Source organism: Ailuropoda melanoleuca, chromosome 11, assembly GCF_002007445.2.
Source record: "Ailuropoda melanoleuca isolate Jingjing chromosome 11, ASM200744v2, whole genome shotgun sequence".
Lineage (NCBI taxonomy): Eukaryota > Metazoa > Chordata > Mammalia > Carnivora > Ursidae > Ailuropoda > Ailuropoda melanoleuca.
This window is the reverse complement of record NC_048228.1, coordinates 30,398,233-30,422,972: the sequence shown is the minus strand read 5'-3', so window position 1 is coordinate 30,422,972 and position 24,740 is coordinate 30,398,233. Positions and strand designations below refer to the sequence as shown.

At 40.2% G+C, this 24,740-nt stretch overlaps 1 protein-coding gene and 1 pseudogene across 1 annotated transcript in view; one reads left to right on the top strand and one right to left on the bottom strand.

Moving 5' to 3' along the window:
* Window positions 1-24,740, top strand: part of C11H4orf17 (chromosome 11 C4orf17 homolog) — a 292,825-nt gene that overhangs the window by 214,824 nt on the left and 53,261 nt on the right. The window contains exon 5 of the mRNA XM_034671476.1: window positions 3,470-3,581. The gene's annotated coding sequence lies outside the window, so the exon portion shown is untranslated. The remainder of the gene's footprint in view (window positions 1-3,469; window positions 3,582-24,740) is intronic.
* Window positions 5,685-23,715, bottom strand: LOC105241492 (annotated as a pseudogene).

Sequence of the window (24,740 nt, the reverse complement as noted above, 5' to 3'; positions counted from 1 at the left end):
AGCTTGTTTTACAAAAAGCTTTGCTGAATAAATAGTGGTACATTTGAGATATGCCAGATAGTTATGTAAGTGTATGGTTCTTTGCCAAAGTTTGCATTGAATTTTATAAATTGCCAGCAAAGTTAAAACACTGTTTTTCCCCCCCAAATGTACAATTGCAAGTTTAGGTAAACATCATTTTTCATTAAAATGTTGACTTGATTTTTAAGTGACAGTCTTGTTCATTCACAGTAGAGAAAAATAAATCCAAATTTGAAATTAAATATTTGGCTGCCAGAAAGAGCAGTGGCCACGAATATGTTTTGCTACTTCGTTCAGCTCTTTGGCTAACATGATGGTATATTTAGTGTGTTGGATGCTTGGTACTGCCAGAAATATATATCCTCTCGACTGGATTGCTGAATCAGTCAAGAATGCATAGTGTCCATTCGGCACAGGATGGCCTGCTAGGTACTGTTTAAAGAAAGAACTTGGAGTAGTCCCTGTTTTATGAAACTACATGTATAGTGGGTTGAACTCTCAGGGAAAGCATCAGTCACTCCTCTGCAGGTGATGGGATGACTGGTAACGTCAACAAGGTAGTGGAAGGAACTACTGGAACCCAAGGCTGATTGCCTGGAGTAACAGGGATTTTTACTTCTCCTTTCATGAAGGGAATCCAACTGTGAGGAAGTGAAGAACAAAAAGACAAAAAAATATATGTGCATGAGAAAGAAAAAGTTTACTTTATGAGGCCTCAGCTAATTATTACAGAGGACTAGAAAACATTTTAGATGTAAGGAGGAGTGAGAAACAAGAAAACGCTGGTGGAAGGAATCTTGCAGAGTGGAGTTGAGGTCATGGGGAAAGCTATATATAGTCTTTTTCTTCCTCTAAGTAAAAATCTTTTTATATCAATCTTGGTGAAAACTTAATCATGTTCTTTTCTGGACAAGTGTATAAGGGAACTGACTATTGAGATAAATAAATGCATAAAAATGTCCTTAAGGAATTAGCATTTTTTCAGGTTCATGAACCCAAATAATCTTATTAACATTTTGAGGCAAATACCAGCTGTGCTGGCCTTTTTGTAATTCCCAGGAGGAGACTGTCACCTTTTCCAAATTACTGGCCTTTGGCCATGTGGTTCCTTCAATGGGGGGTTTGCCTGCCCCCTGCTTGTCCTTCATATGCGAGCTCAAAGTGATCTTGTCAGTATGGCCTTCCAAAACACCGCATAGAAAGCTGGAAGTTCCTTCTCTTTCTACCCTATTTTTTTTCCCTCTAACAAGTTCCTTGGTCATGCCCCTATTTAGCACTTATCACAAATTTATGCAATATATTTGTATGTTTATTTACTTTTCTTAGTAAATGGTCTCTTACTGCATTATATGGTCTGTAAGGGCAGAGATCATGTCTGTTTTATCTGCCACTGGGAGCCAACTGCTTACCTAACTCAGTACTTGGTACATGGTTGAAATGGGAAAAAAAAAATTGCCAAATGAATGAATATCCCTCACACATTATTTAAGTGATTAAAATTTTAGATTATTCTTTAAACAAGAAGCTTAATTAAGAAGGATATTTCTTTTAACATTCCTCTAGGTATTTCTTGCTTATTTATCCTTCAATTTAACATCCAATAATTTAGGTTTTTAGATTTTTTTAAAAGATTTTATTTATTTATTTGTCATAGAGAGACAGTACAAGCAGAGGTAGCAGCCAGGCAGAGGGAGAAGCAGTCTCCCCGCTGAGCAAGGAGCCGATGCAGGACTCCATTACAGGACCCTGGGATCACGACCTGAGCCAAAGGCAGGTGCTTAACCAACTGACCCAGTGTCCCGCAATGTTTCAGTTTGACATTGTTTCATGGCTTCATTGACTAAAAATGAAAAGTATACAAAAACTATCAATTTCCTGGTCTCACCTTAAAACCAGTGTTTTCTGATGATTCAAAACACCATTCATAGGTAGGTTTTCCTGGCAAGATAGTAGAAGGTCTTTCTCTTCACTATTTGGCCATGACAAGTACAGAAGTGAAAAATGATTTCATAAAGTTTAATAAACATTAACTATATGAAATTGTGACATAGGCTGCATTTGTAAGAATGTAATTAATAGGAAACTCTAGTCCAACCAAAGTAGAGTTTATTTCAAAAACCGATCTGATAATATGTTTATTCCTTCTTGGATTTATTTCTTTTGCTGTAACTATACTCAAATATAGTTCAATGTCCTTTAGATGTCCTTATTTAATGTTTTTTTTAAGTTTGAGATAAGAGAAAATTCATTTTGCATATTTTTCTGGTTAAAAATGCTTCCCTGGGGGCAGTTTTTACTTCCTTAATTAGGTCATAGGGTTCTAACAGTAGACTTTGCTAAGGGATGAGAGAAATGTCTCCCAATGATTCTTAGGTGGAGACCGTACGTATGTATTATCTATATAAATATATGTATTTATGTATGTATTATATATATTATATATTTATAAACTGTGACTATGACAAGTGCTTTGAAAATTGCTATAGCCAAACTTGGTTGATGATGAAGGTACTTCACGAAGGAATTTTGTATACTTTATAGGTATTTCGGCTGTTTGTCTTTTTTTAAGCCTAGATTAAACTAGATCAGCAAACTAGGAGAAGGGAAGAGAACTTTCACTCCTTGGCTTCAAGCCACTTTTCATTGGGAAATATTCATTGTGTAAAAGTGGAGATTTTGGAGATTTTGCAATCTACCGAGGCATGTCTATCTTGGCTATATTACAGCCTTGTATTAAAACCTGCAATTTCTGCTATACCCGCCTTACTTATTTTTCTTATAAAGCATCTCATATGTTTTTTCAGGTGTTTAAATACTTTATCCACAACCAATAAAAGCTCAATAACAAAATAAAACTGCTTCTTCAAACAAAATATATCACCACAAAACATTTTGCAAAATATTCAATTTTTGTTAAGAAATTTTAGTGCATTATACATTTACAGCTAGATATACCGAGTTTCACCTCGTTATATAATGATGATTCTTAGTTATTCATTAAACAATGTGCCCTGCCCTTAAATGACACTATTTCTTTCCTCATCTCCCCGATGAACTTGTACCATTCAATGAGCAGATTTGAAAGCCTAATTCAAGTTAATTTATAACAAGTGTTTTTAAAAATTTTCCATTTGAATCCAAAAAAATATGGTTACAATGTGTTAAAGACCACTCATAAAATGACTATTACTTTAGGAAATATAAACAGTTATCTTTTTATCCCCAATCTGCTCTAAGTGGTGGCAGCTGGTTAAATCTCTTTTAAAAACTATTTACTGTAAAAATCCAAGCATAACTACAGCCTTAGGAAATGTAAACTTAAAATTTGGTATCGTTGACCCCGTGCCCCCTGCTAATTCCCAGGGGCTAAGAAGCCTCTAAATATTTATTTTATAAGGATTATATACCTTCACCAAATCTTCTACTCCTGCTTATATTTTTGAAACAGATCCACCATCGCCGTGGAAGGAAGTGTGAAAAGGGAGCTACACGTCACCATTATACAACACAGACTTCCCGCCACTTGACTCAAAACGTGTAGACAGTTCAGAAGCTGAAAGGTAAAATCACCATTTTTAGTAATTTGTTTCCATACCTTCCAGATGACAGTTTAATCAATTGCCCTTCTATCTGTTATAGGAATCTTCAGGGAAATTCTGTTATTGGAAATCCTCTGGGCCTGAAGTCCTCACCAATTAATTTCCTTCTTGTGGGTCTTTGATAAAGATATCTGAGCTGATTCTTGAAGTATCAGTACGATTGCAACAGGCTGGCAAAAGGAAATGAGTTTTTCTGGTTGGGGAGAAAGCATGTTTAAGGCTAGAAGAACAGGGAGGGTAATCCAATGCGCTTAAACTTCTGAATGCCTAGCAGACTCATAAAAGTAGATGAGACCTCCTCCCTCGCTGTATCCCCAGAGCCTAGCACAGATGCCGCAGGAGAGTGGCTGCTAAGTTCTTAGTTGTTGGAAGACTGGATACATTAGTAAATAAAATAGGTTGTGGTCCAGTAGTAAAGACTTTCAGAACTACGCTAATGCATGGGCATTTGGGGACAAGTATGCGGTAGGCAGGAGACCTGTCATCCCACTGCCGTGTTAGCTTGTCCAGATGGATGATTAGACTGAGCTAAGGTCACGATCACGAGCAATGAGAGGGAGGCGTACTGGAGCGGGCACCGTTGGGTCTTAGCATCAGTCTGTACGTGCTAGGCAGGAGTGAAGAAGAAGTCAAATGGGACGCTGTGGCTTCTAGTCTGTAAAAGCAGAAGAAGGGGCATTATTCGCTGAGATAGGACGCGCTGGTGAAAGAACTGTTTGGGGCAAAGCTGATGCAAATGGGACATCAAGGTGGAACTCTGCGGGGAAGTAGGTGGAACTTGAAGGGCTTAGGCTTATAAATATTCATTTGGAAGTCACTGCAGAAGGTGGGATATTTGAAGCAAAATTCCTGAAAGCGGAATTTGTTTCTTTGGATGATAATTTGTAATTAATTTTCAAACTGGCTATATTAAGCTATTACTTTTGCTTCACCAAGTAAATGTGTATGGGTGATTCTGACAGTTGGACCCCCCCCATTTTTTTTTTTTTTTCACAAACGGTTTGAATGTTCATGATGCAATGATCTGGTAATCTAGACCAGATATAGAGACTAGAGACAACACTGAAAAAACATGCAGGGAACAAATTAGTGAGCATTTGGATCTCAGATTAAGACACAGTTCCTTTTGCTAATGAAACTCGAAGCCTTGGCATGTAGTGGATGTTTAGTAAATTTAGACTCAGTGAAGGAAATCTATTTCATCTTGTAGACAGGATCTCTGACCCATGAGATGGATGTCCCAGTTGACATTTGTGTGAATTCTTCGTATCCTACTGCGACCCTTGCCCAACCCTCAGAAGCAGCAAGAAGAATGACAAGAATGACCACGTTGGCCCGGAGCTTGCCAGCTCTGTCCAAGGAGCGCGGGAGTGGTGGGAAGAGCCCAGGCTTTGCACTGAGTCTGCACCCTGGCGCTGCCCCTACGGGGTCTGGCAAGTTATTTACTTGCCACTCACAGTCTTAGTTTCTTCAACCAGAAATGGTAACAACAACCACAATAATAAAAGGATCTGAAGTATATTTGAAAAAGCACTTTGAAAACTGTAAAGTAAGTTTTTGTGGCATTACTTGAAGAAATGAGCATCTTTATGATGAGATAAAATATAGGCAAGATGAAATCAACTCAAAAAGAAAATAAAAAAAGATCCCAGCTTTGTTGAAGAGGATGGTTTTATAAATAGATCCACAGTCGCAGCCAGCTGTTCCAAATAATTGCCCGGCGCTGTCTGGTGATCACAACTTGAAGAAAGTCATCAATGCAATGATCTCAGACCAGATCAGTCCAGCAGACCTGCTGAACCTTCTTGCTTATTGTGAGTGAGTGAAATACTCATTATTCTTGAAATGCCAATGTTGCATGCTCCTTTTTTTGTGTAATAAACAATGACTTCAACAGCGAAAAAAAAAGTGATTGATATAGGACAGGGATATACTAAGTCTACAAAGTAATCAGCGATTTCAATCTTGCTAGATTAAATAATCAGAAATAAAATATAAAGGAAATGGGTACATTTATAAATATTAAATTTTTTAAAAGTAGCCTGTACGGAGGAATCAAGATCACTAGACAAACAGCGACCTCAAATTCTTTACTGAGTTTACTTTAAAAAGTAAAACATAGGTAATCAACTGGTCCAGGTCAAATTTCTTTGCCAGGAAATCAGTCGCTAGTTTTGGAACATTATCTCTACTTTCCCAACCTATAAATTAGCACACATTTTCTCTAGATTTTACTAAATGATCTTTATGTCTTATCTTATATTTATCCCTTTTCTCTCCTGCAGTATTACCTTTTCCCCATAATGGAACTATTGTCAAAAGCACACACATAAGCTGTATTTCCCTGTCTTAAGAAACAAAGGCAAAAACACCCACAAAAAAAACCCTTTCTTGATGCCCGCAACTTCGTTTTGTTGCCCTGGATGTGTTCCTTTTACATAACACTGTCTTTACAGAAAGAACTGTCTCTAGTTCATTGTTTTTGGTTCCATTTCCTATCTTCCTGTCTCCTGGAGCCCACTCAGCACTCTGCTGTTATAGCTTTTGTCAGGATCACCTGTGACCTCGTGGTCGATGTGAGGCCAAAGCTTGTTTTCTTTCCACAGTAATTGGGTTTCAAGAATGAGGGGCTGGTTGCTAAGGATGGGGTTTCTCAGAGGAGACTCCTTAGAGGAAATAAGACTTGAATTAAGTAATAAACAATGAGATGTAAGTTGAGCCTCCTCACTTTGACTGAGGGTATGATATGGGGAGATTATGGATTATTCAGGAATATTAGAAGTAAATTTCAGTTATTCAGTACATATCTGCTGCGTATGGACTGAGTAGCAGGCACCATTCCAGGGCTGCGAGTATAGCAGAGACGAAACATACCAAGTCCCTGCTCACATGAAGCATGAGAATTCTTTCCTTTTAGTGCCAAGAACCGACAATAAACAAGTAATCCATGATAAGCACAAAGGCAAAAAACAGAGTGAAGGCAGAAGGGAGTGCCAGGGAAGGAGGGTGGTGAGGGAGGGAAGGAATGCTACTTTAAGCTCAGGGAAGGGCTGCGTGATAAAGTGACATTTGAGCAAAAACGTAAAGGAAATGAGCTAGCCAGAAATCTTGGGAAAGAATATTTCAGGGAGAGGGCAGAGTAATGCAAAGGCCACCGAGGTAGAGTGTTGGCCCTTGAGAACAGTGAGGAGGCTAGTGCGGCTGAGCCATGTGAGGACAGAAGAATAGGAGCACCTGGGGTCAGAGGGCCGGATCACATGGGGCCTTTGGGCCGTTGCATATTTTGGAATTTTATTCTGAGTGAAAAAGGAAGCCATTAGAGGGTTTTGAGAGAGGCATATCTTGACTGACTTCCATTTCTAACAGTCTCACTCTGGCTGCTCTGAGGGGAATATTCTCTATGGGGGCAAAGGGCAAAAGCAGGGAGGCCGTTGAAGAAGTTACTATAATGCAGGAAGGAGATGATAGTGGCTTGGACAGGCAATGGTGCTGGTGAGAAATGATCAGACCCTGGGTATACTTTGAAGATAGAGCCAATAGGACTTGCTGAAGTATTCATTATTTGAGAGAAAGAGCATAATCCAAGGTTTGGGGCCTGACCAATGGGAATGAGGGAGCTATCATTTATTGAGTTGGGAAGATTGGGAAGAGTAGATTGGGGCCTAGGGCAGAGGTGGTGGAATCAGGCGCAGTCTGGGGCAAGTTAAGTTTGCATGTCTATCAAATATCCAAGTGGGGGTGTCAAGTAGGTAATTGGATATACGAGTCTGTAGCTCAGGTGGAGGTCTTGGCTGAAGATATAACATTAGGTGTTATAAACAGTGTATTTAAAGCCATGAGACCAGAGGAGATCAACCTGAAGTAAATATAAGGAAAGAAGAGGAAGTGTGAGGACTGAACCCTAGGATACCCCAAAGTTAGACGTCTGAGGGATGTGGAGGATCCAGCATGGATTCCTGGAAGGAGTGACCAGTGAGACAGGAGAACAAAAAAAGAGAAAAAGAGCAACAAGAAGAAGAAGAACAAAGTAATATCTAGAAGCCAAGTGAGCAGAGTATTTGAGAAAAAGGGAGCCACCAGCTATATCAAATCCTGCTGATAGTTCATATAAGACCAGGACTGAGAATTGCCATTGCCTATGTCGCTCATTTCAGTCCAAATCTCAATTGTCCCTATAGAATGTAACACGCCCTTTTTGTATATTTTGGCTTAGGGTCCAGAATTTTTTTCTGATGCTGTTGTGAATTGGATACTTTCTATTTTTCATACATGTTCTTGTATATATTGAGAACAATCAATTAGAACTTCTTGTCCCATAAAATCTTTCCAATAGAGACAGTGTTGGTGCTTCTAATTCAGGCCTTTGAGGAACCTGAGTTGTGAATGCTGATATTAAACATGTGCCAGCTAAAAGCCCTAAATCGGGTCAGGGGTGGGTCATTATTTTTTATCATTGTGGTCATGATCTCATTTTATATCTGTCCTTGGAAATAAGTAGCGTTATGTAAAAGGGGTTATGATGAGACAATAGGCATCTCTTATTTATTGAAGCTCCAAGGTTAAAGACACCACTCTCAGGTCGGTGGTTCTGTTGTCATTACCCCTAAAAACTCCCATCCACTGGGGCGCCTGGGTGGCTCAGTTGTTAAGCGTCTGCCTTCAGCTCAGGGCGTGATCTTGGGGTCCTGGGATCGAGCCCCGCATCAGGCTCCCTGCTCCACTGGGAGCCCACTTTTTCCTCTCCCACTCCCCCTGCTTGTGTTCCCTCTCTCGCTGGCTGTCTCTCTTTCTGTCAAATAAATAAATAAAATCTTTAAAAAAAAAAATCCCATCCATGTGTGTCCAGTGAGGAGCGGCACAAGGTCATGGGTGAGCATGTTGGCTCATGGAAGACTACCTTCCATCATGCTGGTTCCATAGCAGAATGCAAGGGCATCAATCTGAGTTTAAATTAAGGAGATTATTTGTTTCTTCTATTTCATAATATTTCATGGACCCTGAAATGCCCTATGTATTATTGTGGTCTCAGCAGATAATTCAGTTTCCAAGTCATGATGCTGAATTAGGTCCACATGCCTTTTGTTTTCTGCTTGCTTAAAAAAAACTCACAATATAACTCTAGTCTTAATTTAACTTTTTCTTACATTTGCTCTTCAAGGTAGAAAGCAGAAATTATTGTGGTTGGTGTTCACAGCATTTCTGTGTACCATGGACCAAAACTCAAGAGAAAATTCCTGTGCTATTTTTAGATTAATATCATGTAGATTAATATCAGATAAGCCCTGAAAAGCCATTTAAACTCAACTAAATTGAATTAACTATACTAAATCAATTGACCTATTCTTTTTTTAAAAGTTATGAAAATTAAATAAAATACTAAAATGCGAGACAAAGGAGTTTCTTTTGTTGGTAGCATCTTGGAGACTAACCCCACATTTTGTGGCCATTTGGCCAACTGGTTTTCTATTAATAGTTTTTGAGTAGTTGCTAGATTGTAGCAATGGATGTGGGCATTTTTCAAAGACCAGTGTTCTTCAAAGTACCATCTAGAAATCAGTAGACCTTAACAATATACCCCGGGACCTGCTTCTCAAATCTAAATGGGGATCTGGTGCTGCTGGCTGCTACAATGGAGGCACATTTTACAAAGTTGAAGGCTTCTATTCTAAAGGGATTCACATTTGGGAAAACAAAACTCAGGTGTAAAGAGCGTGGTTGGATGGATTTTGGGGAAGAGAATGCCAAATTTGGAAAAGTCCCTTTCCCCATGGATCTCCTTATCTCTCCTCAGAGGGTCATGTTGTGATATTTGGCTTGATGTATAAGAGACGGAATCACCTTTGCCAAGAAATCCACGTATACAAGAAAGATAACACAAAATTTGTCTAGATGTTTGACTGCCTTACACTCTGGTCACATGAGAGTGGTGTGATGTGATACTTATGGTTAGGAGACCCGCTCATAAGTTTTTGACTTTTTTAATAAAACTGCTTCATGGTTACTAGTTTGGACATAGCAGGTATTTCCATAGTTGGTTATTAACAGAGCTATAGAAAGTGGGTTTTGCCTTGTGTGATCAAAGAACTTGGGTGTTGTATGGCTCCCCTATCTTGGCTCTTATCACCCTTTCAAGATGCCCAATGACTTCAGAACTGTAAGCCACAGTGTTGCCTGTCATTTCTGAAAGTACCTCCCCCATGGGCTTCGTAGAGTCCCGGGGGTTGATGCACTTGGTGGCTCCCACAGCCATGGCCTTCTCAAATTTGTCTTTGTTCAGGTCAATCCCAAGAAACCTGGGTGCCCCAGCCAGCTTACAGTCCATGATGACTGAAAGGCTGCCCCTTCCAGGCCAAAGACAGCAAAAGTTAAACCACAGGGTGACCTGTGGAAAGAAAAGTTCCTGTAAATGCTAGAAGTAGGCTCAAAAAGCTAGACCTGCAAAATGTCTCCAGTATCAAGAACACAAAATTCAGAGGATCTGTATGATATCAGGATTGGATGACTTGTTCTGAAGATAATATTGCAAAGAGGATTAGAAACAGCAGAAGGTCTGAGAACAGAAAAGGAACAAAAACAGTATTTGCCAGATAATTGAAAATGCTTTATAAAAGGTTACATTATTCAAGCCTTTGTTGTGGAAGTTTCTGTAGCTTTCCTGGCCACCACCCACAACCTCATCTTGCCTCATAGCAGGATGAAATAGGTGGCAAGATCTCTATTGTCTCTTCTCCACAGAGCTATCCTAAATCTGTTTGGTCTGACTAACATTTTTTTTAATAACCAGGACTCAGACTCATTTGTAAATAAATTGGTTTTTCATCTAAGTCAAACCTCCATGTTGCAGTTAAGTGACCCACGTGTACGTAGCTCCAGGAAGGAAATGTAGTTAGATCAATTTGGGGATTTTTATTCTGTGCTATATTAAAGAAGGTTCTAGCCAGAAGTAGTTTTCCTGCTAGAAGAGTCCTAATCCTGTTTCACGTCTGGTAGCAGGGAGACCTGAACACAGGGAAACCCACAGAATGGGTATGACACTTACTGTGGTAGCTTCTCCCTATTCCCTCCCTCCCTTCCTCCCCCCTTCCTCCTTCCCTCTCTCTTTCCTTCTTCCTTCCTTCCTTCCTTCCTTCCTTCCTTCCTTCCTTCCTTCCTTCCTAACTTCTTTCCCTTAATGCAGAGGCTTATGGGTGAACAGGGCCTATTTAATACCCCCTGATTCTCTGGTTTTGTCCTTCCTTGAAGGAATTACCTGAAGGAACACCTTGTGTATATATGTGTGTGCATGTGTTTTGAAATGTCTCCACCAATAAGCAGAGATTTACAGAGAACTGCAGATACATTACACCTACTGCCCATGGGTTTTAATTTCAGTTATGGCATCCTAATCCTTCAGTTCAGTTCCTGAATTTGAAGCTTTGAAACCAGTGCCTCATTCTCTCAGGTATTATTCATGCATTCATTCATTCATTCATTCATTCAATAAACTTTCTTGATGGATTCCTTAATGGGGAGCATTTTGTACCAGAAACTAAACTGGGTATTCTCTGCCTTTCCTTCCAGTTTATGTACTAGCTTTATTGTCCAGATTTGAGATGGAACCTTTAGTCAGTGGTTGAATTTCATGTTCTAGATTTAGGTACGAAAGCTCATGATTCTATCTGCCTTCTGAACTTAATGCTTCATCTCTAGTAAGTGTTTGACTTACTAAGGTGGCCCTGAAGTGGGATCATTCTAATCACAAAACTGTACCACTCAACATTTCTCTCTAGGTCTCAGCTACCCATCTGTAAAGTGATAGTTTCTTGCCCCTGCTGTTACCTGCCTCTGAGCCTCTAAGTGGATCATGGCCCTAGTCTGCTAACTGCGCCTTCCATCTGAAAACAATAACCCCACCAAACAAAAAAACAAACAACAAACCAACAACCCTCTCTCTTTTCTAACCTTCCTGTTCAAAGGAATGGTAATTAGAGATTAATGTCTATAGGAAATTATCCATATCATTATTGCAGAAGAATACCATAGTCTAAAATAAAAATACCAAATATAGGTAATTTAAAAATATAATTAGTTTCACTTTTTACCATTATTTTTCTTCACTGTTCCCATCCCCTTTTTGTTCTTTCTTTTTTTCTTTATTTTTTTTAAGATTTTATTTATTCATTTGACAGAGAGAGACAGCCAGCAAGAGAGGGAACACAAGCAGGGGGAGTGGGAGAGGAAGAAGCAGGCTCCCAGCGGAGGAGGGAGCCCGACGTGGGGCTCGATCCCCACACCCTGAGCCGAAGGCAGATGCTTAACGACTGAGCCACCCAGGCGCCCCTCCTTATTGTTCTTTAATAAAAATCTGTGTTTCGCTATTCCAGAAGTCTTTTTTTTTTTTAAGATTTTGTCCATTTATTTGACACAGAGAGAGAGTACAAGAAGGGGGAGCAGCAGACAGAGGGAGAGGGAGAAGCAGATTCCCTTCTGAGTAGGGAGCCCGACATGGGGCTCGATCCCAGAACCCTGGGCTCATGAACTGAGCCGAAGGCAGATGCTTAACTGACTGAGCCACCCAGGTGCCCTACATTCTGGAAGTGTTAAGACTGACCCTTGATCGGCTCCTGGAAGATAACTTTCGAGTCCTTAGGTTATCCTGTCTTGTATGAGTATCTTTGTATATCTGACACCTTAGGACATGCTAGATAGTTTATGCTAATAATGATGTATGGTGAATGCCTATTTTCAAGCCATCAACTTGACTTCTGGTGGTACTGGGGTCTGAGTAGCTGAGGTTGGTCACAGGGGTGCTGCCTGCCTCTGTTCCCCAATAGAAATCATGGACCTCAAGACTTAGGTGAACTTCCCTGGTTGACACACATTGTTGCTGGGAAATTTAAGCTCTGTCCTTGTGTTATCACTGGGAGAGGACAACCAGAAGTTTGCACCTGCTCTTTCCGGGACTCTGCCCTATGTGCCTTTTTTGTTTGCCACTTTTAATCTATATCCTTTTGCTGTAATAACTGGAAACATGAAGATAATCACTTTTCATAAATCCTTCCAGTGAATCACTGAAACAAAGGGGGGTTTGGAGACGCCCCCCCACATACTCTCATATTTTAAGTGTGACCTATTTTCAAATAAGCAAAAGCAAGATCGTATGTTCGTTCAAGTGATTTGCCTTAAGATACAGCTTCCAGGAAAAAAAATTATACCTCAAAGTGGAGATTGTCTTGATTAATAGTATATTAGCCAAGTACTAATATGGTACCAGTACATCTTATACGATAAAAAAAATTATAAATACGAGTTGTAAAAATAAATCCAATGTCTCTTTTTTCACCCTATCTTGGTAGAAAATTCTTAAGGAAAACCTCAAGGAGACCTTTTGGAAGGAATGTTTCATCTCCAGGATTTTCCAAAGAAATCTATAAGCAAATGGTGACTAAATATGCCACTGATATGTGCATGTACACTGTTATAGACTCGTAGACCTCAGACTTGTCATGGCCCCGTATCTAAGACAAATCTACCCCCATACCTGCATGCCTATTTTTCACAAGCCCCTTCACCTTTTCTCATATCTTTTCCACATATTTGGACATCCCCTTCTTTTATTCATTCATACATTTGTTTTTGTCCAACTGCTATTTATTAAGCCATTTCTGTGTCCAGGCTCCTTGGTAAGCACTGTAATGAATAAAGAAGACCTGGTCTGTAGCTTCCTGGAGCTCAGAGTTTAATGAGGAAGACTAAGCTATAATGAGAGTTTGAGATCTGGGACAACACTTTAATGAAGCAGTCATGTTCCCTTGAATAATGGGAAGAGGTTTCTCCGTAGGTAGAGTAGACAGAGAAACAAGAATTTCTTGGACTGAACAGATGACCTTTGAACTGGAAGTGATGTTAAAGAACCAATCACAGACAATCTGAATAGCACATGTAAGTGCCTTTATGCTCAGCAGGCTTCAGGGTCTCAAGAGAGACAAGTGGGGCCATTTTGTCATAGGAGGGATGAGATTGTTCCAATACAGAAGCTACTGAAAGGTTTTTTTGAAAAAGGCAATTAGTCCAATTTATGTTTTATAAAATTACTCTGGCTGATAAATGGAGACTTATTCGAGATGGTCAAGAAGAGTAATGAGGACAACAGAAGGGAGGCCACTGTATCATTCCAGTCAAGATGTGGTGATGGTGGTGAGTTGAAGAAAATGGACAGATTTGAAACATAACCTGCAGGTAAAGTTAACAGGACTTGGGGCTAGATTAGGTATAAGGTGACAGAGAGGGAAGATCAAGGATAAAGAAAATTGAGGTGGCATAAATATGGTTGGGGGCAGCGAGGAAGATTAAGAATTCAGTTTTATGTGTATTCAGTTTGAGATACTTGTGAGACATCTAACTGGAGATGTCAGATAGGGAGCTGGATAAAAGATTTTGGAGAGAGTTTGAGTTATAAATCTGAAATCAACTAATACATAGATACATTTTTTAAGACTTTGCATTTGGACGAGACCACTACTGTGTGGCAATTGCCTGTGGGAATGGCTCTACTATTTAAGAATTGTATGTTATTCTATTTACTTCTTTGACTGAATAACAGTAACATAAATTGAGTCCGAATAATCATTCTTAAAAACTCATTCATGATGGGGCGCCTGGGTGGCACAGCGGTTGAGCGTCTGCCTTCGGCTCAGGGCGTGATCCCGGCGTTATGGGATCGCCCCACATCAGGCTCCTCTGCTATGAGCCTGCTTCTTCCTCTCCCACTCCCCCTGCTTGTGTTCCCTCTCTCGCTGGGCTGTCTCTATCTCTGTCAAATAAAATAAAATCTTTAAAAAAAAAAAATGCTTCTCTCTTAAAAAAAAAAAGAAAAAAAAAAGAAAAAAAACTCATTCATGTTTTCATGTTATATACCAGCTAGAATGGGTCGAATTGTGTCCCCTCTTCAAATTCACATATTGAAGCCTTAACCCCCAGTACCTCAGAATGTGATCTTATTTGGAGACAGGGTCGTCCCAGAGGTAATCAAGTTAAAATGAGGTTATTAGGGTAGGCCCTAATCCAATATGACTGGTGGCCTTACACAAAGGGGAAATTGGGATGCAGGGACTGGCATAAAGAAAAGATGATGTGAAAGGGAAGTCAGCAGAAGGCAGCCACGGAGAGCCCTGGGAAGAGGTCCTTCCCTCATACCGCCCAGAAGGGCCCGGTGTTGCTAACCCCTTGATGTGCGGCTTCTGCTCTCCAGAATGTGAGACAATGCATTTCTGTTTAACCCACGCAGTCTGTGGTACTTTGCTATGACAGTTCTAGCCAGCTAACACACCAGCATTGATGTTTATTTTGTGAAAAAAAAAGAAAGATGAATTTTAGATCTAAATTTTCAAGCCTAAAATTTCCTGAAGGAAATGTAGAGGGAACAAAATTAAATCTAGGAATTTCATTTCCAGTTATTTAGAAATAAGATTTCTAACCTGAATTTTTCATTTTTTCTTCTGGTTGATTTGGCAGTGTGTAGAAACAGCCTGCCTGTGAAATATGCACTCAAAACTTTTTTTTTTATTCAAAAATTTCCAGGATTCTAAGAAACCATTTAAAAAGAATTTTTTGAAAAAGGAAGAAATGCCCATCCTGCTGCTTACCTTGTTCTTCCTTTTTTTTTTTTTTAAAGATTTTATCTATTGATTTGAAAGCAAGAGAGAGAGTCCAACAGGGGGGGCAGCAGGCAGAAGGAGAGGGAGAAGCAGGCTCCCCACCAAGCAGGGAGCCTGACATGGGGCTCGATCCTAGGACCCTGAGATCACAGACCCCAGCCGAAGGCAGGTGCTTAACCAACTGAGCCACCTGCGTGTCCCTACCTTGCTCATTTTAACAGCACTCCCATGTCCAGTGGAAAATCCACATCCATTAAATCGACTCTCAGGAGTTGCATCATCAGTCTTAGCAACAGAAGATTCATCCACCAGGGTATACTCAGTAAACACGCTGGTGTTCACGTAGTGACAGACTGGTTTGCCCTTGCACGTGTATCTGGTAGGACCATCAGCAGGGCTCCACGACCAGTAATGCTATCTAATGCATCAAAGACACATATTAGTTAATTCAGTTCAAAAGTGAGCACAGGAACAGTTTAAATGGCATTAGAACAAAGTTGACTGAAACCTGCTCACTCCTAAAGCAAGAGTTGCCATCCAGGTTGAGAAAGCATTGCATTCTCTGCATGGAGGCAGAAAGAGGGGGATGACTTTGTCACCTGGAGGGAAAGCATCATGATATAAGTTCTCAGTCATTAACATTAAAATATGAAATAAGAAATACGAAATAAACAAATGTGAATTGAATCTATGACACATGCAAGGAATTCTTAAAATATTCTAAAGTTTATAAGCGCCATAGGGTTTTCCTGCTGGAGATTGAGATTTTGCCAAATCAAAATCACTCAGTACAATGTGTTCCCCTTGGATCCTTTTATCCTCCTTGATTGTGTTAAGGCTCTTTCTAATAATGTCCGATTGTACTATTTCCTTTGATAGGATAATCAAACCCTATTTTCCTCAACTTTGTGACTTGAAATCTATGTGCCCAGTTTCACTGTAGTGACTCCTTCTCCAGTTCTTTTCAGTTGCTTTGTGTTCCACCGTCACTGGAAACTTAGCTACCATTGCCCCTTTTACCACGGTCATCAGTGTGACAGATTCCTGTGGCCAAATTCTGTGTTCAAAGACAAGAACATTGCACCAACTGGCAAACTGGGCATTTTACAGTTGGAAGGCTATTTAATTTGCTCTTGAAAAGATTATAATTGTTAAGTATGATTGCCTAATATAATACTGTTGACTCATAAAAGAGTCTAACCTCCTATAGAACCATTAGACATGATCCTTGTCCTCAAGGGATTTACGTTATTGCTGCCTCTGGCCCTAGTACAAATTTCAGTGCCTTTCTGTAGTAAATCGGTGCTCTTGCGACGGAGCCAGGATACAGATGTTACCATGCGGCCAGCACAAAGTAGATTTTTACAGCAAGGCCCTCCTAGGACTCTCTTAATCAAAGGTAGAGGGAAGGAGTGGAAGAAGGTAAGCGAGGAGCAAAACTGTACTGTTACTACAATGCTCAGGTTACTATAATGTTCAGGAGAAGGTTAAAGAAAAATGGACAGCAACACTTACTCAACAGCCTGCTGCTGAAACCAACGGTTAGGCTCTGTCTAAAGGAGTGAGGGGTGGGGAACACTCCAGGAAGTCGTCAGTTCTCCAGGCACAAATGAGCTCCTACTGTTTATGAAAAGTAATCACAATTCTATCTAATTCTCAAAAGATTTTTGAAAGAAGTCCTTAGTTATGATTACTAACCATTTCTTTTTATCAGACACTGTGTCAATAAAAACAAAGTTTTAATAAAGCAGATTAGTGGTTTGTTTTTTAAAGGATAAGAGAGAGATTAAGAGAGAGGGAGTGAGAGAAAGGGAAACTCTTCTTGATTTTTCTCCCCAAATCTGCTGAGGAATCCTATAAAATATTTTAATTAATTTATTCAGATGCAAAATGAGTTATTCCTCATCTTTTCAGCTAATGCAACTCTGCTAGAGAGTTCTTTCAGATGGCCACATGGCTCTTTTGCAAAGAGTTAAATGCTGGAAATAGATGGGTGACTGAAAGCCATCAGTGACTCAAATTAATATTCACCGGCTCTGCCTCTCTAAGGAAAATGTTATGGGTCATACTGTACTGTGGCCCAATGCAGAAGTTAGAAATCTCACACCACAATTCCACACAAATTCCTGCTGGCTTAATAATTGAGATTTAGTTTTTAAAATCAAACTATTTTAACAGTTAAAGTATAAATATCAAATATATGGAGAAGAGGGGAAATTTTATACTTAAGAATGATAAAAATGGGGCTCTTGGGTGGCTCAGTCAGTTAAGTGTCCTACTCTTCATCTCAGCTCAGGTCTCCACCTCATAGGCCCAGCATGGAGCCTACTTAAAAAGAAAAAGGTAAAAAAAGTCTTAAGGCAACTTCTAAGAATGAAAATTTTGTGCAGAACAGTGAATAAATCTTTCAAATTTCAGTAATTTAAGCAAGTAGTCTGAGAGAAAAATGGTTAAAGCAAAAATGACAAAAGTTCACTTTTTAAAAAAGATTTTATTTATTTGAGACAGAGTGAGAGAGAGAGCACATGAACAGAGGGAGAGAAAGAGGGAGAAGGAGACTTTTTTAGATCATATGGAATTTCTGTTTATCACTTTTTGAGGAACCTCCATACTGTTTCCACAGGGGCTGCACCAATTCACATTCCCACCAACTGTACATGGGCGTTCCTTCTCTCCACTTTCTTGTCAACACTTGTTATTTCTTATCATTTTGATTTTAGTCATTCTAACTGGTCTAAGGTGACACCTCGTGGTTTTGATTTGAATTTTCTGATGACTGGTGATGTTGGGCATCTTTTCATGTGTCTGTTGACCATCTTCTTTGGAAAAATGTCTATCCAGATCCTCTGCCCATGTTTTAATCCGATTGTTCATTTTTTTGGTATTGAGTTCTATAAGTTCTTTACATATTTTGAATAATCCTCTATTGGATATATCATTTGCAAATATTGTCTCCTATTCTGTAGGTTGTCTTTTTGTTTTATTGATGGTTTTCTTTTCTGTGCAGCATTTTATGTTGATGAAATCCCAATAGTTTATTTTTGCTTTTGTTTTCCTTGCCTCAGGAGGCATATCTAGAAAAATGTTGCCATGGCCAATGTCAGAGAAATTACTGCCTGTGCTCTCTTCTAGGATTTTCATGGTTTCAGGTCTCATATTTAGGTCTTTAATCCATTTTGAGTTTATTTTTGTATATGGTGTTAGACAGTGGTCCAGTTTCATTCTTTTGCATGTAGCTGTCCAGTTTTCCCAACACCATTTGTTGAAGAGACTGTCTTTTTCCCATTGCATATTCTTGGCTCCTCTGTCATAGATTAATTGACCATATAATCATAGTTTTATTTGTGGAGTCTTTATTCTGTTCCATTGATCTGTGTGTGTATTTTTGTGCCAGTACCATGCTGTTTTGATTACTACAGCTTTGTTGTTTATCTTGAAATCTAATATTGTGATACTTTCAGCTTTGTTCTCAAGATTGCTTTGGCTATTCGAGGTCTTCTGTGGTTCTATACAAATTTTAGGATTATTTATTCTAGTCCTGTGAAAAATGCTGTTGGTAGTTTCATAAGGTTTGCATTGAATCTATAGATTGCTTTGGGTAATATGGGTGATGACTTTTTACTGTATGAGAAAACACAGTATTGTCAAAGGGCAGGTGAAATGGGCAATGTCATTTTTATGAACACCTTTGGAAAATAACTTGCAGTATATACATCAGGATACTTAAGAATGTTTTATTTTTTGTAGGTGGTCACATTTTATTTCTTTTAGCAACTTCACTAAGATATCTTTGTCATATAAAATTTATATGTGTTTAAGAAATATAACTTGATGTTTTGATTTATGTATACATTGTGCAAAGATCATCGGTCAAACTAAATAACTTATTCTTCACCTCTACATTGTTACTATTATGTGTGTGTTTGTGTTGAGAAGATATAATTCAAGGTGTATTCTCTTAGCAAATTTCATGTATACAATATAGAATTGTTAACTGTCATCACCATGCTGTACATTACATCTCCAGAACTCATTCCTCTTGCATAACCCAAACTTTGTACCCTACTTAAGAGTATTTTGACCCTTTCACCCTATAATTCCATTTAAAAAATCTATCTTAAGGAAATGTTAAATTCAGAAAAATCTTAATATATGTTAGAGGTCAGCACAGCACTATTTATAAAAGAAAATATATAAACAATATGTGTAAACAAAAAGTAAACAGTAGAGAGAAATGATGAAATAAACTGTGGTAAATCTAGAAAATAGAGTTAAACATTTAAACAACACTTATAAATTGTAATACATTTGGAAAATACTTATATTAAGAAAATAGGGTGAAAATATTTATATATTGAGTGAGTATAACCACCTACATTATGGATGGAAAACTATAAGGAGGGAAATATAAACAAAAATGAAAGCAGTGGTAGTCTTTAGGATATAAGACTATGGTTGATTTTTTCCCCTCATATTTTCTGATTATTCACATTTTATAAAATGATTATGTTTAAGAGCTTGATTGTGTTCCCCTAAACTGCATATGTTGAAATCCTAATCCCAAGTCCCTTGGAATATCTCTGTATTGGAGATGGTGTTTTAAGAGGTAATTAAGTTAAATGAGGCCACTAGGATGGGCTTAATCCATTATGGGGCACCTGGGTGGCTCAGTCGGTTAAGCATCTGCCTTCAGCTCAGGTCATGATCCGAGCTCCATGTTGGGCTCCCCGCTCAGTGGGGAGCCTGTTTCTCCCTGCCCCTACTCTCCCACCCCCATGTTTGTGCTCTCTCTCTCTCTCAAATAAATAAATAAAATCTTTAAAAAGATAAGCGGAGTAGTTAGTACACAGACATGTACTGAGAGAAGACCATGTGAAAATGGAGAAAAATGCCATTTACAAGTAAAGCCAAAGAGAGAGGCTTCAGAAAACCAACCTTGCCAACCTTGATCGCAGACTTCCGGCTGCCAGACTGTGGGAAAATCCATTTCTGTTGTTTAGGCCATCCAGTCTGTGTACTTTGTTATGGCAGCCTTGGCAAGCTGAACAACCATCTTTCACTTTTTTAATTAAAACGAAAATGTTTATTAAAAAAAGAGAAAAAATAATCCCCAATGTAAAGAGAATGCTTCCTTTCGTGAGCTACCCTGAAACACTAGAGCAACTTGAGAGAGATAGATACATATATATATCCTTATGCAAACCACACTACTGCATGGCTACCTTTCTATCAAAATTCTATGGCTCTTATGCTGTATCTTAAATTATATACCATATCATTATTTACAATTGGAAAGTGCTGTCTTGAGGTTACTGAGTTCATCATTGGAAATTTTCTTTCTTTAAGATTTTATTTATTTATTTATTTATTTATTTATTTATTTATTTGACAGAGAGAGATAGAAGGCGCACAAGCAAGGGGAGCAGCAGAAGGAGAGGGAGAAGCAGACTCCCCACTGAGCAGGGAGCCCAAATTGGGGGGCTCAATCCCAGGACCCTGGGATCAATGATCTGAGCCGAAGGCAGACACTTAACCGACCGAGCCACCCAGGCGCCCCATCATTGGAAATTTTCTGGCAGTGTGCACAAAGGAGCAAGTGCAGGGCAGAAGGGAAACTGAAATCCAGCCTGTATACTGGCTTTCAAATGTCAAAGGCTTTCATTTACTTGGGCAAATGCTTAGCTTTTCTGAAGTAGCTACTTGACCACTTCAGGCCACTATTTCTTTTTTTTTTTTTTTTTTTTAAGATTTTATTTATTTATTCGACAGAGATAGAGACAGCCAGCGAGAGAGGAAACACAAGCAGGGGGAGTGGGAGAGGAAGAAGCAGGCTCACAGCAGAGGAGCCTGATGTGGGACTCGATCCCGTAACGCCGGGATCACGCCCTGAGCCGAAGGCAGACGCTAAACCGCCGTGCCACCCAGGCGCCCCCACTATTTCTTAATTTAAGAAGTAATGATGGTGTAATCTTCTGGGTCTTCTGACTCTATTGAAAGAAGGGTGCCCAAAATAGATTTTACTTTTTATAGTCTTAGTAGTGACACTGGCACGTTCACCTCCAAGTAAACTCATTCCACAAAAGGGAGATTTTACTCCACAAAAGGGAGATTTTACTCTTGTAGAGTGAATCAGGGAGGCGGGTTTTCTGAGTCTTCAGACCACGCTGTAACACTATGAAAGATTTTCAGATAACACATATAAACAACACTATCTTTGGAAAAACGGGTATGAGCTTTGCCACAAATATCTCTCTTGATATAATATGTAATATATAACTCATCAGTTCGATTAAACCCACCAGATAAAAGCACACCACCAGCAGTCAGGCCTGGGTGTGAGCACCATTGTTTCAGCAGCAAAAACGCTAAAGACAGCCAGCAAATCTTGCAGGTATTATCAGGCAAAGGTCAACAGGTATAGGCAAATGTTCTGAGTCTCAACCTTCAAACCAAAGGAAACAAACTTTATCTCAGCAATAAGAAGTTGTTTACTTTGAACAAAGGCACAGGTGTACCAACATGGGAGGTGCCAGTGTGGATATAAAAGCGCTCAACTGTAAACTCCCTCTTAAGGCCTTGGCAAAATCCCACAGCATGTTAATCTAAAAAACAAAATTTTACAAAAAAAAAAAAAAAAAAAATTAAATATATAAANTTAATATCTGTCTGAATCTTTACGGTCCTAATCCCTTTGCTAGGAGAATTGACTGGATGATAAAATGTCAAAAGCCAACCTGCAGAAGGGACCTATTTGAGAAAATAAAACAGTTGAGTTTTAAAAATGCACCGTCATGTTGGATAATACAGCACATCCGTCCTAAATTTAGGTTTGGAGAAGCTAGAGCTCTCTTGTAAACCTCTTGACTGTGTTTCTGTGAAATTCTGGGGCCAATTCTCTCAGGGCACTGAATCTCCTAACTGCTGTGAACCCTGTTCTACTCCAGACGTTTACAAGAGCCTCTAAAGAAAGGTGCTAATCTCAAGATACCCAGGCAATTCAAATTTGCTCAGGATAAGCTATAGGGAACCTGGAAGAACTTGGAGAAGTGTGCCGCAGGAAGGAGGAAGGGTCACATACACCTGGTTCAGGGTCTGGAGCCTCACTTGAATGTGTAGGACCTCAGCTGGACATTCGTAAAATGGGAAGAGTAATAACTACGTTGTATGGAGTGCTGAGGATTAGTGGGGAGGATCGTAAAGCGCTTCCCACATTGCCTGCTTCATAATCAGTAGCAAAAATCATCATAATTACCTTGCTTCCCATTGCTAACCAAGGGCTTGGATTTTAAAAATATTTAAAATAGTGGGACCCTTGAGACAAAATGACCAGGAGTCCAGGTTCAGCAAAAACTGTTTTGCAGAGATGATTGTGGAGTCTCAGAAACCTCCAGCATTTCCTAAGAGCTCGAGGCTAAGAATCTTCTGAACCTGGAGGTGCTACCAGAAATTCAAGTGGAGCAGGAGGCGAAATGCAACCCACACGCGGGATGACGAACCGTTCTGGCTTGCGCAGGATTGAAGAGTTCCCAGGACACAGGATTTGAAGCGCTAAAGCCAAGAGTCTCAGGCCAATGGAGACATACTGGTCAGCTCGGCTCACTGTCAATCACAACAGGATCCACGGGTGGGCGTGCTGTGCAGGGTCACCTTAGCTTCCGTGGTCAGAGCCCTCCTCTCACAAGCCCTGATCCTTTCCCCTTCAGACCCCAAACAGGGCTCTGAACACCCCCATCTCAAAATGACAGCGGGGAAGTGAAAATCGTCAGCAGGGTCAGGAGAACTGGGTTCAAGCCAGCTCCAACGGTGACTGGTGAGTGCTCGTGGCAAGACGCTCAATGCTCTGACCTTCGCGATGAGAGGAAGTTACACCTGCTCCTCGGCTTGTCCTGAAGTCTCCTGGAAGTAACGTGTGCAAGGGCCTATTAACCTGTCCATCAGTCAATAAAAGAGAATTACTGCAAGTGATAAGGTTAAGAGAGGAGGAAAAGGGCCTCCGTGGCCACAGGGAAATGGACCTCAGCGTGCTGCTCAATCATGCATCGCGGCAGAAAGTCGGGAGCAGTTGTGAGGCTGAGCGGCACACGGACTCATCGCCAAACCTTCAGGATGGGATTGCTTTCGGGCCTTTGTTCCTAACATTTTCTCTCTCCAGCACTGCAAAACTCAGGTGGGCAGCCAGCCAGATGACAGCTGACGCTCATCCTTTCATCCTTGCGGGGATGGGGCCATGCTGGAGAGCCAGGTTGGGACGGGGTTCTGCAGCTCGAACCTAGTAGGGGAAGAGTCGCTAATCCTTTCTTCAGGCGCAAGGCGGTAGCTTTCCCAGCCGCTGTGTGAGATTGTGCTGGCAGCGTCAGGAAGTTTTCTTCTGCGCGCACACCGTGGCCAAGAAAAGAATCCGAAGCAGGTTTTTCACAATAAGGCAAGAGCTTCACATTTGCTAAGCACAAACTCTCCATTGTGCTCAGCTCACCAGCTGAGTGTGCTGCTGATGAGAATTTCCATTTGAGGGGGTCAGGAATTGAGTAAAAAGCTAATCCAAGTTGTTTTGTTCCCCCTCCCCCCACGCCCAATCCCCCGATCTCCCCCCTTTTAAAAAACACACAAAGAAATTGGTTTCGCTGTGTATCTGGCTGAGAACAAGTTGAAAATAACTCCAAGGCACCAAAGCCTGGCACTTCTTCATAGATATGAGCCTAGGGGTTGTTTCTTACTGAGAAGGGGAGGCCACAAACCATCACAGCAACTGGAAAGGGAGCATGTCTAAGAACAGGGAGGCAGGAGGTGTGGCCTTGGGAAGAAGGCAGCCTGACTCTGGGAGGTATTGTATGTCATTAAGTCAAGCTGGTGATTTGTTCTCTCTTTTCATCTACTTCCAGAGTTCCCCCCAGGGCCTGTGTCAGGAAAACATGGAGCAGGATCCTGTACCCTCTTTTGTTTCATTAGGAGGGTCAAGTATAGCGTCTTCAAGAGCTGGCTTATCTTTGCTAGTTTCCCTCAGAGGACATAGATACCACAAGTGCAGCCTTCTATACTGTGCCTGGAAAAAAAAAAAAAAAAGGAAATGTATGAGTATAAAATGTAAATTACCTCTAAGGATACAAGCAAAAGGAAGAGCTCAATAGCACTTTGAGATAGGCAGTACGTGCCTGTCTTCTAGCAAACATGAGGCCTCTTAGCCAAACTCACGCCTGGAGGGAAGAGCCCTGGGCCGTGTTGAAGACCTGTGGTCAGGCAGGTTCATAGCTCTGCTTTTTTTTCTGGCCTTAGGAATGAAGTTTTGTGACAGGATGGGGCCATATGGCATTTCTCACTGAGGACAAGACCCAGGATTGCATAATCATGGAAAAGCTGGTAGCTAAATTGAGGTCTGAGCAACAATCCAAAAGAGAGGACTGAATTGACAAGTCTGTGGCTTGTTCTGGATTATTTCAGAACAAAGGCCTTCTAATTTAAAAATACAAAGGTTTAGTTATGCTTAAAA